The sequence below is a fragment of the Ranitomeya variabilis genome, chromosome 1 (genome assembly GCF_051348905.1).
Source record: "Ranitomeya variabilis isolate aRanVar5 chromosome 1, aRanVar5.hap1, whole genome shotgun sequence".
NCBI classification, from domain to species: Eukaryota; Metazoa; Chordata; class Amphibia; order Anura; family Dendrobatidae; genus Ranitomeya; species Ranitomeya variabilis.
This window is the reverse complement of record NC_135232.1, coordinates 475,709,331-475,724,381: the sequence shown is the minus strand read 5'-3', so window position 1 is coordinate 475,724,381 and position 15,051 is coordinate 475,709,331. Positions and strand designations below refer to the sequence as shown.

Here is a 15,051-nt window from a genome sequence, read left to right as displayed (position 1 = left end):
ATTCCCCAGATGGGGTCCCTTCTGTCCCAGACAGGGAAACATGTCTTGCCACTGTCAAGCCTGGCCGGGCTCTGCTGCAGAAGCAGGAAATTGCTGCTCCTTCCAGGCTGCTAACCCAGCCCCTTTATTAACTTAACTCTCTCTGTCCCTAAGCTTGTGCATGACAAACACAACACATCACAACACACATAGTATAAGAACAGGCATAACAAACACATTACATATTAATACATGACATTACAGTTTAAGCATAGATGAACCATCTGGGAGAATGGTACACACGTGTCTGACATATATAGGAGGAAGAAGGCAGTTGAGGGTCCCCGCCACCTCCTGACATGGATATTATGCCCTTACTTGGGTGTGCTGGGAAATATTATTTTTGTCGAGCAAGATATGTCTGATTAAGATCCCTGGAGTGATTCATATAAAATCTGTTTCCATAATGTCTTTCCTGTTTCAGGTGAAAACTAAAGAACTTGGAGACTTAGGACTTATCTTTCATAATGTTAAATTGCACATGAGTGTACGGATTGCCGTATTTAGCTTATATATGTTGATTAATATAATAAGATACTTGCTATTTGCTATGTGTCCCGAAACAAGGGGGTTGGGGGGTTGGATGGATGTAGTCTTTTGTTGTATGTTGAAAAATTCAATAAAAATGTATCTGATAAAAAAATAAGAGCATTAAATTTATATGAGGAAGATAATACTGTATGGGCTATGTTGTCTGTATATAGGTCAAGAGGATCCAGGGTGTGGGGTGGGATTCCCCCAATTAGAATAACCTAGAAAAATGAAACAATAAGGTGCTGTCATTCAGGTAGTATCTGTTACATTGTATTGTATGTACATTTACCATGGAATAAGATTGTAAAACAATGTATGCAAATAATATATGATAAGGCAGGGGACAATCTGTAGTCACCACCAGGCAGCATAAATCTAGTGACAGTGCTGACTGGAAACTGCTGCACAAAATACACTACCTTGTTTTTCATAGTCATCTGAACTCATTGTATTAACCCCTTCCCGACCTTTGACGCCATGTAGGCGTCATGAAAGTCGGTGCCAATCCGACCTGTGACGCCTATGTGGCGTCATGGAATGATCGCGTCCCTGCAGATCGGGTGAAAGGGTTAACTCCTATTTCACCCGATCTGCAGGGAGAGGGGGAGTTGTACTTCAGCCCAGGGGGGGTGGCTTTGCCCCCACGTGGCTACGATCGCTCTGATTGGCTGTTGAAAGTGCAACAGCCAATCAGAGCAATTTGCAATATTTCACCTATGAAAATGGTGAAATATTGCAATCCAGCCATGGCCGATGCTGCAATAGCATCTGCCATGGCTGGAAATCATGTTCTGCCCCCCCCCCACCGCCCCCGATCTCCTCACCAGTCCTCCGTTCTGTCCGGTACCCCCCTCTGTCCCCCTGTCCGCTCCCCCATGCTCCTGTCCGCTCCCCCCGTCCTCCGATCCCCCCATCCTGTGCTCCGATCCACCCCCCCACCACCCCCTCATACTTACCGAGCCTCCCGAAGTCGGTCCGTCTTCTCCCTGGGCGCGCCATCTTCCAAAATGGCGGGCGCATGCGCAGTGCGCCCGCCGAATCTGCCGGCCGGCAGATGCGTTCCATGTACATTTTGATCACTGTGGTAAACTTATCACAGTGATCAAAATAAAAAAATAGTAAATGACCCCCCCTTTATCACCCCCATAGGTAGGGACAATAATAAAATAAAGAAAATATTTTTTTTTTCCACTAGGGTTAGAACTAGGGTTAGGGTTAGGACTAGGGTTAGGGTTAGAACTAGGGTTAGGGTTAGGGGTAGGGTTAGGGTTAGGGGTAGGGTTAGGGTTAGGGTTAGAACTAGGGTAAGCGTTAGAATTAGGCTATGTGCACACGGTGCAGATTTGGCTGCGGATCCGCAGCGGATTGGCCGCTGCGGATTCATAGCAGTGTTCCATCAGGTTTACAGTACCATGTAAACCTATGGAAAACCAAATCCGCTGTGCCCATGGTGCGGAAAATACCACGCGGAAATGCTGCGCTGTATTTTCCGCAGCATGTCAATTCTTTGTGCGGATTTCGCAGCGTTTTACAGCTGTTCCTCAATAGGAATCCGCAGGTGAAATCCGCATAAAAAACACTGGAAATCCGCGGTAAATCCGCAGGTAAAACGCAGTGCCTTTTACCTGCGGATTTTTCAAAAATGGTGCGGAAAAATCTCACACGAATCCGCAACGTGGGCACATAGCCTTAGGGTTAGGGTTGGAATTAGAGTTAGGGTTGGAATTAGGGCTAGGGTTGGAAATAGGATTAAGAATAGGCTTGTGGTTAGGGTTATGGTTAGGGTTAGGGGTGTGTTGGGGTTAAAGTTGTGGTTAGGGTTGGGGTTAGGGTTAGGGTTGTGGTTAGGGGTGTGTTGGGGTTGGGTTGTGATTAGGGTTATGGCTAGAGTTGGGATTAGGGTTAGGGGTGTGTTGGGGTTAGGGTTGGGATTAGGGTTAGGGGTGTGTTGGGGTTAGTGTTGGAGTTAGAATTGAGGGGTTTCCACTGTTTAGGCACATCAGGGGGCTCCAAACGCAACGTGGCGCCACCAGCCAATCTTGCGTTCAAAAAGTCAAATGGTGCTCCCTCCCTTCCGAGCCCCGACGTGTGCCCAAACAGTGGTTTACCCCCACATATGGGGTACTAGCATACTCAGGACAAACTGGGCAACAATTATTGGGGTCCAATTTCTCCTGTTACCCTTGCGAAAATAAAACATTGCTTGCTAAAACATAATTTTAGAGGAATGAAAAATGATTTTTTTATTTTCATGGCTCTGCGTTGTAAACTTCTGTGAAGCACTTGGGGGTTCAAAGTGCTCACCACATATCTAGATAAGTTTCTTGGGGGGTCTAGTTTCCAAAATGGGGTCACTTGTGGGGGGTTTCTACTGTTTAGGCACATCAGGGGCTCTGCAAATGGAATGTGACGCACGCAGAACACTCCATCAAAGCCTGCATTTCAAAACGTCACTACCTCCCTTCCGAGCCCTGACTTGTGCCCAAACAGTGGTTTACCCCCACATATGGGGTATCAGTGTACTCAGGACAAACTGGTCAACAACTATTGGGGTCCAATTTCTCCTGTTACCCTTGTGAAAATAAAAAATTGCTTGCTAAAACATCATTTTTAAGGAAAGAAAAATGATTTTTTATTTTCACGGCTCTGCGTTGTAAACTTCTGTGAAGCACTTGGGGATTCAAAGTGCTCACCACATATCTAGATAAGTTTCTTGGGGGGTCTAGTTTCCAAAATGGGGTCATTTGTGGGGGGTTTCTACTGTTTAGGCACATCAGGGGCTCTGCAAATGGAATGTAACGCACGCAGACCACTCCATCAAAGCCTGCATTTCAAAACGTCACTACCTCCCTTCCGAGCCCCGACTTGTGCCCAAACAGTGGTTTACCCCCACATATTGGGTATCAGCGTACTCAGGAGAAACTGGACAAAAACTTTTGGGGTCCAATTTCTCCTGTTACCCTTGGGAAAATAAAAAATTGTGGGCTAAAAAATCATTTTTGAGAAAAGAAAAATTATTTTTTATTTTCATGGCTCTGCGTTATAAACTTCTGTGAAGCACTTGGGGGTTCAAAGTGCTCACCACACATCTAGATTAGTTCCTTGGGAGGTCTAGTTTCCAAAATGGGGTCACTTGTGGGGGAGCTCCAATGGTTAGGCACACAGGGGCTCTCCAAACGCGACATGGTGTCCGCTAACGATTGGAGCTAATTTTCCATTCAAAAAGTCAAATGGCGCTCCTTCCCTTCCGAGCCTTGCCGTGCACCCAAACAGTGGTTTACCCCCACATATGAGGCATCGGTGTACTCATAAGAAATTGCCCAACAAATTTTAGGATCCATTTTATCCTGTTGCCCATGTGAAAATGAAAGAATTGAGGCTAAAAGAAATTTTGTGTGAAAAAAAAGTACTTTTTCATTTTTGCGGATCAATTTGTGAAGCACCTGAAGGTTTAAAGTGCTCACTATGCCTCTAGATAAGTTCCTTGGGGGGTCTAGTTTCCAAAATGGGGTCACTTGTGGAGGAGCTCCAATGTTTAGGCACACAGGGGCTTTCCAAACGCGACATGGTGTCCGCTAACGATGGAGATAATTTTTCATTCAAAAAGTCAAATGGCGCTCCTTCCCTTCCGAGCCTTGCCATGTGCCCAAACAGTGGTTTACCCCCACATGTGAGGTATCGGTGTTCTCAGGAGAAATTGCCCAACAAATTTTATGATCCATTTTATCCTGTTGCCCATGTGAAAATGAAAAAATTGAGGCTAAAATAATGTTTTTTGAAAAAAAAGTACTTTTTCATTTTTACGGATCAATTTGTGAAGCACCTGGGGGTTTAAAGTGCTCACTATGCTTCTAGATAAGTTCCTTTGGGGGTCTAGTTTCCAAAATGGGGTCACTTGTGGGGGAGCTCCAATGTTTAGGCACACGGGGGCTCTCCAAACGCGACATGGTGTCCGCTAAAGATTGGAGCCAATTTTTCATTCAAAAAGTCAAATGGCGCTCCTTCCCTTCCGAGCCCTGCCGTGCGCCCAAACAGTGGTTTACCCCCACATATGAGGTATCAGCATACTCAGGACAAATTGGACAACAACGTCCGTGGTCCAGTTTCTCCTTTTACCCTTGGGAAAATAAAAAAATTGTTGCTAAAAATCATTTTTGTGACTAAAAAGTTAAATGTTCATTTTTTACTTCCATGTTGCTTCTGCTGCTGTGAAACACCTGAAGGGTTAATAAACTTCTTGAATGTGGTTTTGAGCACCTTGAGGGGTGCAGTTTTTAGAATGGTGTCACTTTTTTGGGGTATTTTCAGCCATATAGAACCCTCAAAATGACTTCAAATGTGAGGTGGTCCCTAAAAAAATGGTTTTGTAAATTTTGTTGTAAAAATGAGAAATCACTGGTCAAATTTTAACCCTTATAACTTCCTAGCAAAAAAAAAATTTGTTTCCAAAATTGTGCTGATGTAAAGTAGACATGTGGGAAACGTTATTTATTAACTATTTTGTGTCACATAACTCTCTGGTTTAATAGAATAAAAATTAAAAATGTGAAAATTGCTAAATTTTCAAAATTTTCACCAGATTTCTGTTTTTTTTCACAAATAAACTCAGAAATTATCGACCTAAATTTACCACTAACATGAAGCCCAATATGTCACGAAAAAACATTCTCAGAATTGCTAGGATCCGTTGAAGCGTTCCTGAGTTATTACCTCATAAAGGGACACTGGTCAGAATTGCAAAAAACGGCAAAGTCATTAAGGCCAAAATAGGCTGGGTCATGAAGGGGTTAAAGGGAACCTGTCAGCAGGATTACACGCCCCAACTATCTATATCAGGTGTGCACAATAGTTTTTGGTCCAAGGGTCGCAATGCGATACTAAACCATTCTCAAGAATTCAAAACATGTAAAGACTGAGGTACTTAAAGAGTAACCATTGTTTTAATTCTTATTTCATAAATCAATAGGACTCACGAAAATAAGCAACTTTGTAATATATTTTATCAGAAAAATGTGCTTCTTTCTGTGCCAGAATTGATCAGTCATTATCAAAATTCTCAATTCTGAGGTACAATCTGTATTCAGTGAAGACAGACTGTCCCATTACTGAGATAGATGGCGGCTCTTCAAAATATCCTCCCAAACTGCCCCTCGCAAAATACCCCTCCCCACACACACACGCACATACACTGTCCCTTTACAAAATATCCTCCGCACTGACCATCAGAAAAAAGTATCTCCCACAACCACTGACTCTCGCAAACATGTGCCCTCTTTCGGAATTGCCCTCCAGTAACATTAACCCGCTCGTTCCCTCATCCACAATGATAAGGCATTTAATCTTTGGCTCCTTGATGGAGTGATTACTATTGATCGCGCTGTCTCTGCTCCTCTGCGACACTTAGGTGCTGACGTTCCAGCAGCAGTGTGATGACGTCAGCATCATGCTAACTTCATCACGCCACTGCATATCGGGGCAGGGGTTGAGGAGAGCCCCCCTGCCCCATTCCTGGCGCCACACTGTTCAAGTGCATTTGCATCTGAAAGAGAAGCCTGTCCTAGAATGCAGGTACAGATGCATGTGAGCATGTGCAGTGGCAAGATCCTTTGCAGTGATATTGAGATGCTTATATTGTTTTTCAGAAAGAAAGGTCAAACAGAAGCTTGACAGATTTCTCTCAATAAAACAAGATGGCAGTTATTTTAATTTTACAGTGGTGACCTCCCAACACAAAGCAATTGTGATTTTGTTAATTAACATTAATTAATATCTAGCCACATCTGACACAAACGATGAATGTTGGTGTAAGGGGCGTAACATCCCCGGACGCAGAGATCGCCCACCAACGCCAGCAGAAACTTCAACTGGATATGTGTCCTCTGACACACATCCAGCTGAAGTGTATTGGAGCACACAGTCCCATCTGGTTCAGGAGAGGCAATACACACTGCTGTCCTTTGTGACGTGAAACATGGCAGTGACGTTATATGCTCCTTTCACACTCCCGAAGTCAGCTGCGGACTTCACAAGAGGACGTGCGTGGCAGGAGATTGAAGGAAAGGTATTTAAAAAAAAAATCTGTGGCCATACTAGTACATGGATAACTATGGGGGTGCATTATACTTTATGGATGACTATGGCGGTGGATTATACTTTATGGATGAATATGTGGGTGCATTATACTTTATGGATGACTATGGCGGTGCATTATACTTTATGGATGACTATGGGGAGCATTATATTTTTGGATGACTATGGGGTGCATTATACTTTATGAATGACTGTAGGGGTGCATTAGACTTTATGGATGACTATGGGGTACATTATACTTTATGGATGACTATGGGGTGCATTATACTTTATGGATGACTATGGCGTGCATGATAGTTTATGGATGGCTATAGGCTGTGCATTATACCTTATGGATGACTATGGGGGTGCATTATACTTTATGGATGACTATGGAGTGCATTATACCTTATGGATGACTATGGGGGTCCAATATACTTTATGGATGACTATGGGGTGCATTATATTTTATGGATGACTATGGGCTGTGCAATATACCTTATGGATGATTATGGAGTGCATGATAGTTTATGGATTATTATGGTGGTGCATTATACTTTATGGATGACTATGGGGTGCATTATACTTTATGGATGACTATGGGGAGCATTATATTTATGGATGACTATGGGGTGCATTATACTTTATGAATGACTGTAGGGGTGCATTAGACTTTATGGATGACTATGGGGTGCATTATACTTTATGGATGACTATGGGGTGCATTATACTTTATGGATGACTATGGCGTGCATGATATTTTATGGATGGCTATAGGCTGTGCATTATACCTTATGGATGACTATGGGGGTGCATTATACTTTATGGATCACTATGGGGTGCATTATACTTTATGGATGACTATGGAGTGCATTATACCTTATGGATGACTATGGGGGTCCAATATACTTTATGGATGACTATGGGATGCATTATATTTTATGGATGACTATGGGCTGTACAATATACCTTATGGATGATTATGGAGTGCATGATAGTTTATGGATTATTATGGTGGTGCATTATACTTTATGGATGACTATGGGGTGCATTATACTTTATGGATAACTATGGGGTGCATTATATTTTATTGATGGCTATGGGCTGTGCAGTATACCTTATAGATGACTATGGGGATGCATTATATTTTATAGATGAATATTGGGTGAATTATAATTTATGGATGACTATGGAGTGCATTATACCTTATGGATGACTATGGGGTGCTTTATACTTTATGGATAACTATAGCGTGCATTATACTTTATGAATAACTATGGGGGTGCATTATACTTTATGGATAACTATGGGGTGCATTATACTTTATGGATGACTATGGGGTGCATTATATTTTATGGATGGCTGTGGAGTGCATTATACCTTATGGATGACTATGGGGTGCTTTATACTTTATGGATAACTATAGCGTGCATTATACTTTATGGATAACTATGGGGGTGCATTATACTTTATGGATGACTATGGGGGTGCATTATACTTTATGGATAACTATGGGGTGCATTATACTTTATGGATGACTATGGGGTGCATTATATTTTATGGATGGCTATGGGTTGTGCAGTAAACCTTATGGATGACTATGGGGGTGTGTTATACTTTATAGATGAATATTGGGTGCATTATACTTTATGGATAACTATAGCGTGCATTATACTTTAGGGATGACTATGGAGTGCATTATACTTTATGGATGACTATGGGGGTGCATTATACTTTATGGATAACTATGAGGTGCATTATACTTTATGGATGACTATGGAGTGCATTATACTTTATGGATGACTATGGGGTGCATTATATTTTATGGATGGCTATGGGTTGTGCAGTATACCTTATGGATGACTGTGGGGGGTGTGTTATACTTCATAGATGAATATTGGGTGCATTATAATTTATGGATGACTATGAAGTGCATTAGACTTTATGGATGACTATGGGGTGTATTATACCTTATGGATGACTATGGGGTGCATTATACGTTATGGATGACTATGGGGTGCATTATATTTTATGGATGGCTATGGGCTGTGCAGTATACCTTATGGATGACTATGGGGGTGTGTTATACTTTATAGATGAATATTGGGTGCATTATAATTTATGGATGACTATGAAGTGCATTAGACTTTATGGATGACTATGGGGTGCATTATACCTTATGGATGACTATGGGGTGCATTATACTTTATGGATAACTATAGGGTGCATTATACTTTATGGGTAACTATGGGGTGCATTATACTTTATGGGTAACTATGGGGTGCATTATACTTTATGGGTAACTATGGGGTGCATTAAACTACATGGATTACAATGAGCTGTGCGATATATTGTACGGAGGACTATGGGGAGCGCATTGTACTTCTTCTATGGAGCCCCATGACTTCTGCGTACGCCCCTGGTGAGTATAATGGTTTATTTTCTTCTATACATTAAAGAACAGTGGCAGGCCAGAGGAAATATACCAAGAAGGGGAATATATATACTAGGATGGGGCCCAGGATAAGGGGCAAATAGCAGAAGGGACGATCTATGTACCACGATGGGACCAGGATGAGGAACATGTATACCAGGATGGAGGCTGTATATATCCATGATGGGGAGGGGGTGGAGTCCAAATCCTGCTCGGAGGTCATTAGACTCTAGATACACCACTGATTGGTGGCAGGCTGTATCACTGTGTGTTGTAAATGTCAGCCGATAGGATCACTTCTTTCATTTGTAATGCTACTTTGGGAAAATAAAAGCTGGTATCTGATTGGTGATCTTGATTATAACTATCAGGCAGGAAAGTGAAAGCAGTAATCTGATTGGTTGCTATGGGCAGCGGTTCTGCCTCACATCCACTCTATTTCTTCTGTATGAGGCCTATAAGTGTCATGTGACACACCGCTGTAGGACAGTGATTGCAGAGAGCGTCGTGCAGTGTCCTGAGGTAATGTTCTACACAGCCCTCACCCCTGAATCCATGACCAAAGATTTCTCAGCTTCTAGTTTAAGTTCTTGTTTCTTTTTTATTATTTAAGGAAACAAATATTGTAGTCTTGTCATATAATAGATTTTACGTACATACACTATTGGAAATGACTAATTTTAATAACCACTGATAAATTACATTGTAGTATGAAACCTAAAAAACTAAATGTCGCATAGGCCAGCATTACCTTGTTGTATTAATGCAGGATTAAAGGACAGAGATAGACAGACAGACATGAGATAGATAGATAGATAGATAGATAGATAGATAGATAGATAGATAGATAGATAGATAGATAGATATGGGATAGATAGATAGATAGATAGATAGATAGATATGGGATAGATAGATAGATAGATAGATAGATAGATAGATAGATAGATAGATAGATATGGGATAGATAGATAGATAGATAGATAGATAGATAGATATGGGATAGATAGATAGATAGATAGATAGATAGATAGATAGATATGGGATAGATAGATAGATAGATAGATAGATAGATAGATAGATAGATATGGGATAGATAGATAGATAGATAGATAGATAGATAGATAGATAGATAGATAGATATGGGATAGATAGATAGATAGATAGATAGATAGATAGATAGATAGATATGGGATAGATAGATAGATAGATAGATAGATAGATAGATAGATAGATAGATATGGGATAGATAGATAGATAGATAGATAGATAGATAGATAGATAGATAGACAGACAGATAGATATGGGATAGATAGATAGATAGATAGATAGATAGACAGACAGACAGATAGATAGATAGATAGATAGATAGATATGGGATAGATAGATAGATAGATAGATAGATAGATAGATAGATATGGGATAGATAGATAGATAGATAGACAGATAGATAGATATGGGATAGATAGATATGGGATAGATAGATAGATAGATAGATAGATAGATAGATAGATAGATAGATAGATAGATAGATATGGGATAGATAGATAGATAGATAGATAGATATTAGATAGATAGATAGATAGATAGATAGATAGATAGATAGATAGATAGATAGATAGATATGGGATAGATAGATAGATAGATAGATAGATAGATAGATAGATAGATAGATAGATATGGGATAGATAGATAGATAGATAGATAGATAGATAGATAGATAGATAGATAGATAGATAGATAAGAGTCAAAATTGGAACAGCATCTGATATTACCACAGTTGTGGTGCAGCGCTTTCCAAACCAATGATCCAATGGCTTCTAATAATAAGAGTAAAAAAGGAAAACAGCACAAAAAAATGAAAAAAGTGGGCTTTAATGCCTGAACGGCGTGGCAACGTTTCGGATATGATATGCTTTTTCAAGCTTGAAAGCTTGAACGTTCCTTTTTAACTCTTATTAGATAGATAGGTAGCATACCAAAACAAACACCCTCACATTAAGGCCAAATCATAGAGAAAAATATAAACTTTATTAATGCATAAAAACAATAAAATACAACCATAAAAATATTAGGGGTAGTGACCACCAGTGCAGCAGCAATGGTGGGTCACACACAGGATGCAACCTCAGTACACAAAGAAGTAAGGCAGCAGAAAGTGATTACATATGGAACATGTGTGGCAACAGGTATATAATAAATCCCTTTACATGGAGTAAGATATATGCATGTACATATGACACATAACACCATGCCCATAAGCAAAATCAATCAGCTAAAACAGCCTAACACAAATACTGACATACTGCATAGATGTAACATATAAATGTAAATATAGTTACCAGGAGGAAGAACCCGGGGACCCACCACACCCGACGCGCGTTTCGCACCGAAATGCTTCGTCCAGGGGTGGTTGGGTACTGGCCAAATGGGGGTTATATATTGGTCATGACCAATAGGAGCAAAGAGGAATTAAAATAAAAATACAAACACCTGTGACCATGCATCGTAGTGGACGAACGTACCTTAAGCCCAGACGCCGTGCGTGCAGCCCTAAAGGTAAAGTGCCTATTTTGCAGCACAAGTGCACCGTAAAGTGATCCACGTGGTTACGTGTATGGCGCTTGAAACAGGAAGTTTGTTCGGCGTCTCTCAGACGCTTACAACGCAGGCGCGCATTGCTAGGTCAGGAAACACATCTACTGCGCATGCGTACAATAAGGGAGCAACAGTTGCTAAAGCCAAGATACAACAACGCTGAACACAGAAGCCGGCAATATGCAGCCGCACTATAAAGTAATAGAATACAGGCGCATATGCTAAGTCTGATGCAGGAACGCACAGCGCAGACATACAAGGTGACGTGACAATATGAAGGAACCATTTATGAAAGGACAATAAAGATGGAACTGATAAGACCCAATAAGATAAGGGGAACTGGGAGTGGATAACAGGCTGTGCATATAATAAATACTGTGACATACACACACTGACTAGAAAAAAAAAATATTAAAGTGATAGCACAGAAAGTACAAATATGCACCAGTGAAGAGTGAAATGGACATGGTAAGTGAAAGATAGTGATGATCAAAAAAGAATATAAAATTAATACAGATAGTATAAAATTACTACAGATAATGAAATTAATGTGAAAATGGATGTGAGTATATCAAAGAGACACAACAGCTGGTTAATAAGTGAAAAACAGTATGGAGAAGACTCCATAAGCAGCCTATTAAATATATAAATATCACAGAAAAATAAAGCAAAATACAGTATGATATAAATACTAATAAAATAAAGTGACATAAGTGCATTCGAATAAATATGATTATTCCCAATAAGGGAACCACAAGCCAAGTGATGTATAAATAACAAATAACACAATATGTAACATATCCATAAAAGATTATATATAAATAAGTACAGATAATAGCTATGATAATATTAAAACATCAAAGAATTAATAATAACAACAACAAGAAGTGAAGATAAATCTGAAGATAAGTGTAATGCCACAAAGCACGTGTCCTCTTGAAGCAGCTGAAAATGACATCCTCTTGAAATATCATGATGGAATATAACCAAAGATACTAACCCCTAAAAAATACAATCAATTGTAAATAAAACACATGCAAGCAAACATATAATTTTTATTAAAATGAAGCCAGACTAAAAACATACAGAAGACAGCAATAAAAAGTCATAAAAACAATAGCTGGAACAGAACGGTCATATAGGTAAAAAGGGAACAAAGCTAGATAGATAGGTAGACAGACAGACAGACAGACAGACAGACAGACAGACAGATAGATAGATAGATAGATAGATAGATAGATAGATAGAAGGAATGGGATAGATAGAGATAGATAGATAGATAGATAGATAGATAGATAGATAGATAGATAGATAGATAGATAGATAGATAGATAGATAGATAGATAGATAGATAGATAGATATGGGATAGATAGATTCCAGAAAATGCGAAGTGAAGCCATTTAGGGAATGAATGGATCAGTGGTTGAGTCGTACATGACGCTCCATGCTAAGGGAGATAAAAGTTGCACATTCTGCTTATCGGTGCAGGTACCAGCAGCCAGACCCGCACCAATAATAACTTATCATTTATTCTTAGGCCACGTTCACACGTTCAGTATGTGGTCAGTATTTAGCATCAGTATTTGTAAGCCAAAACCAGGAGTGTAACAGTCATAGGAAAAGTATAATAGAAACATGTGCACAGGGTCGGACTGCGGTGCCTAGGGCCCACCAGGGTAATTAACTTTAGGGGCCCACTCTACAGCTACTATAAACTTTTGTTTAGATAATATACGAACAGGAATGTTAAACGTATTTGTAATAAACCTCGATAGGAAAATAAAGTGACTGTTCAAGCCAAGCAGATCATCATGGCGGCCAATCATTTATATACACCTTCCCACCTGCTTGTTTTCCATCCATGTCCATCCTTCTCTGACTTTATGAAGCCAGAGCAGTCAATTAAATTAGTGGGGGTGGAGAATGATGGAATACAAAAAGGTGGGAAGGTGAATGCACATGATTGGCCCCGTCGTGAAGCTCCGAGCAGCAGGACTTAGTTTGAACAGTCATTCTGTACTAACAGAGACCCTTTAAGGGTAACTTGTCACTTTGAGAAATGCTATTTATCTGCAGATATAGGGTTAATCTGCAGGTAAATGGGGTTTAAAGTCTGGTTAACTGGCTTAATGGGAAAGCGTTGGCTGCAGGGAGAAAATTAAGCTTTATTCTCCCTTCCGCCAGTTGCTTCCTGTGATGGGTCGGTGCAAGGAGGGAGACATTACAGTCACCGCTAACTACACAGCGTGCTGGAATAATGTCCCAGCACTGTGGATTGTGACATCTTCCAGGGAGCCCAACGTCAGGCTGGGCTTCACTGAATGACTAACATGGCAACAACACATGACAACCATCAGCAACCCGCAGCAAAAAAGAAGAAAAGGTCATATCCACATATACGGGAACACCTCAATGTATAAAAATACAATACTTTATTGGCAGGTATCAAAAATACATGAAGACAAAACACAGAAGCAAAATTTCTAAAAACACTAAAAACGCAAACATGCAACACAGACCTATACAAGTATCATGCCCTGATATAGGGGCAATGATAACCCACATCAATATTCCCCCAAGACAACAAGTACAAAATGGCTCTTGAAACATGATCAATTATATTATATATCGGAACCACAATAAGTAATCAATATATACATGACTCCATTAATATGCACAGTACCATATGGGCCTAAAGGGTAGTATGCTGGCGCAAAAGAAAAAAACCCAGGTTTTTTTTGTGTGTACCTAGTTCAGAGCACCAAAAGGCTCCTATCCCACATCTCTTCCCCAATTGCTCCTATGGCTCCGTTCTGAACCCCAGGATCCATGGGTATGAGTGCATATTGTTTTGAGGAATGGGCTTGTTAATCCTTGCCCCCTTTTCATCATTTTTATTTCCTCACTTTACATGCATTATTGATTGGAAAATGCCTTTTGGCACACACATATACATACACATACACACACATATACCATGCATACATACATATACATATACCATGCATACATACATATACATATACCATGCATACATACATATACATATACCATGCATGCACACATACACATACACCATGCATACATACATTCACATATACCATGCATACATACATAAACCATGCATACTTTCATATATATACACCATGTATACATATATATATACCGTGCATACTGTACATACATACACTTATACCATGCATACATACTGTACATACACATATACCATGCATACATACACATATACCATGCATACATACATACACATATACCATGCATACATGCATACAAAACTGTTCTGTGCATCGCGGCTGTCTGTGTGCGCGCAACCTCGCGCTTTTAAAAGGCCCGCTATTTTTTTAATTTATTTTTTCTTTTC

General features: G+C 40.1%; 1 protein-coding gene across 1 annotated transcript in view; it reads left to right on the top strand.

Annotated features, from left to right (window-relative positions):
* The first annotated feature begins 9,544 nt into the window (after positions 1–9,544).
* Positions 9,545–15,051, top strand: part of SHOC1 (shortage in chiasmata 1) — a 549,593-nt gene continuing 544,086 nt past the window's right edge. The window contains exon 1 of the mRNA XM_077251003.1: positions 9,545–9,598. The gene's annotated coding sequence lies outside the window, so the exon portion shown is untranslated. The remainder of the gene's footprint in view (positions 9,599–15,051) is intronic.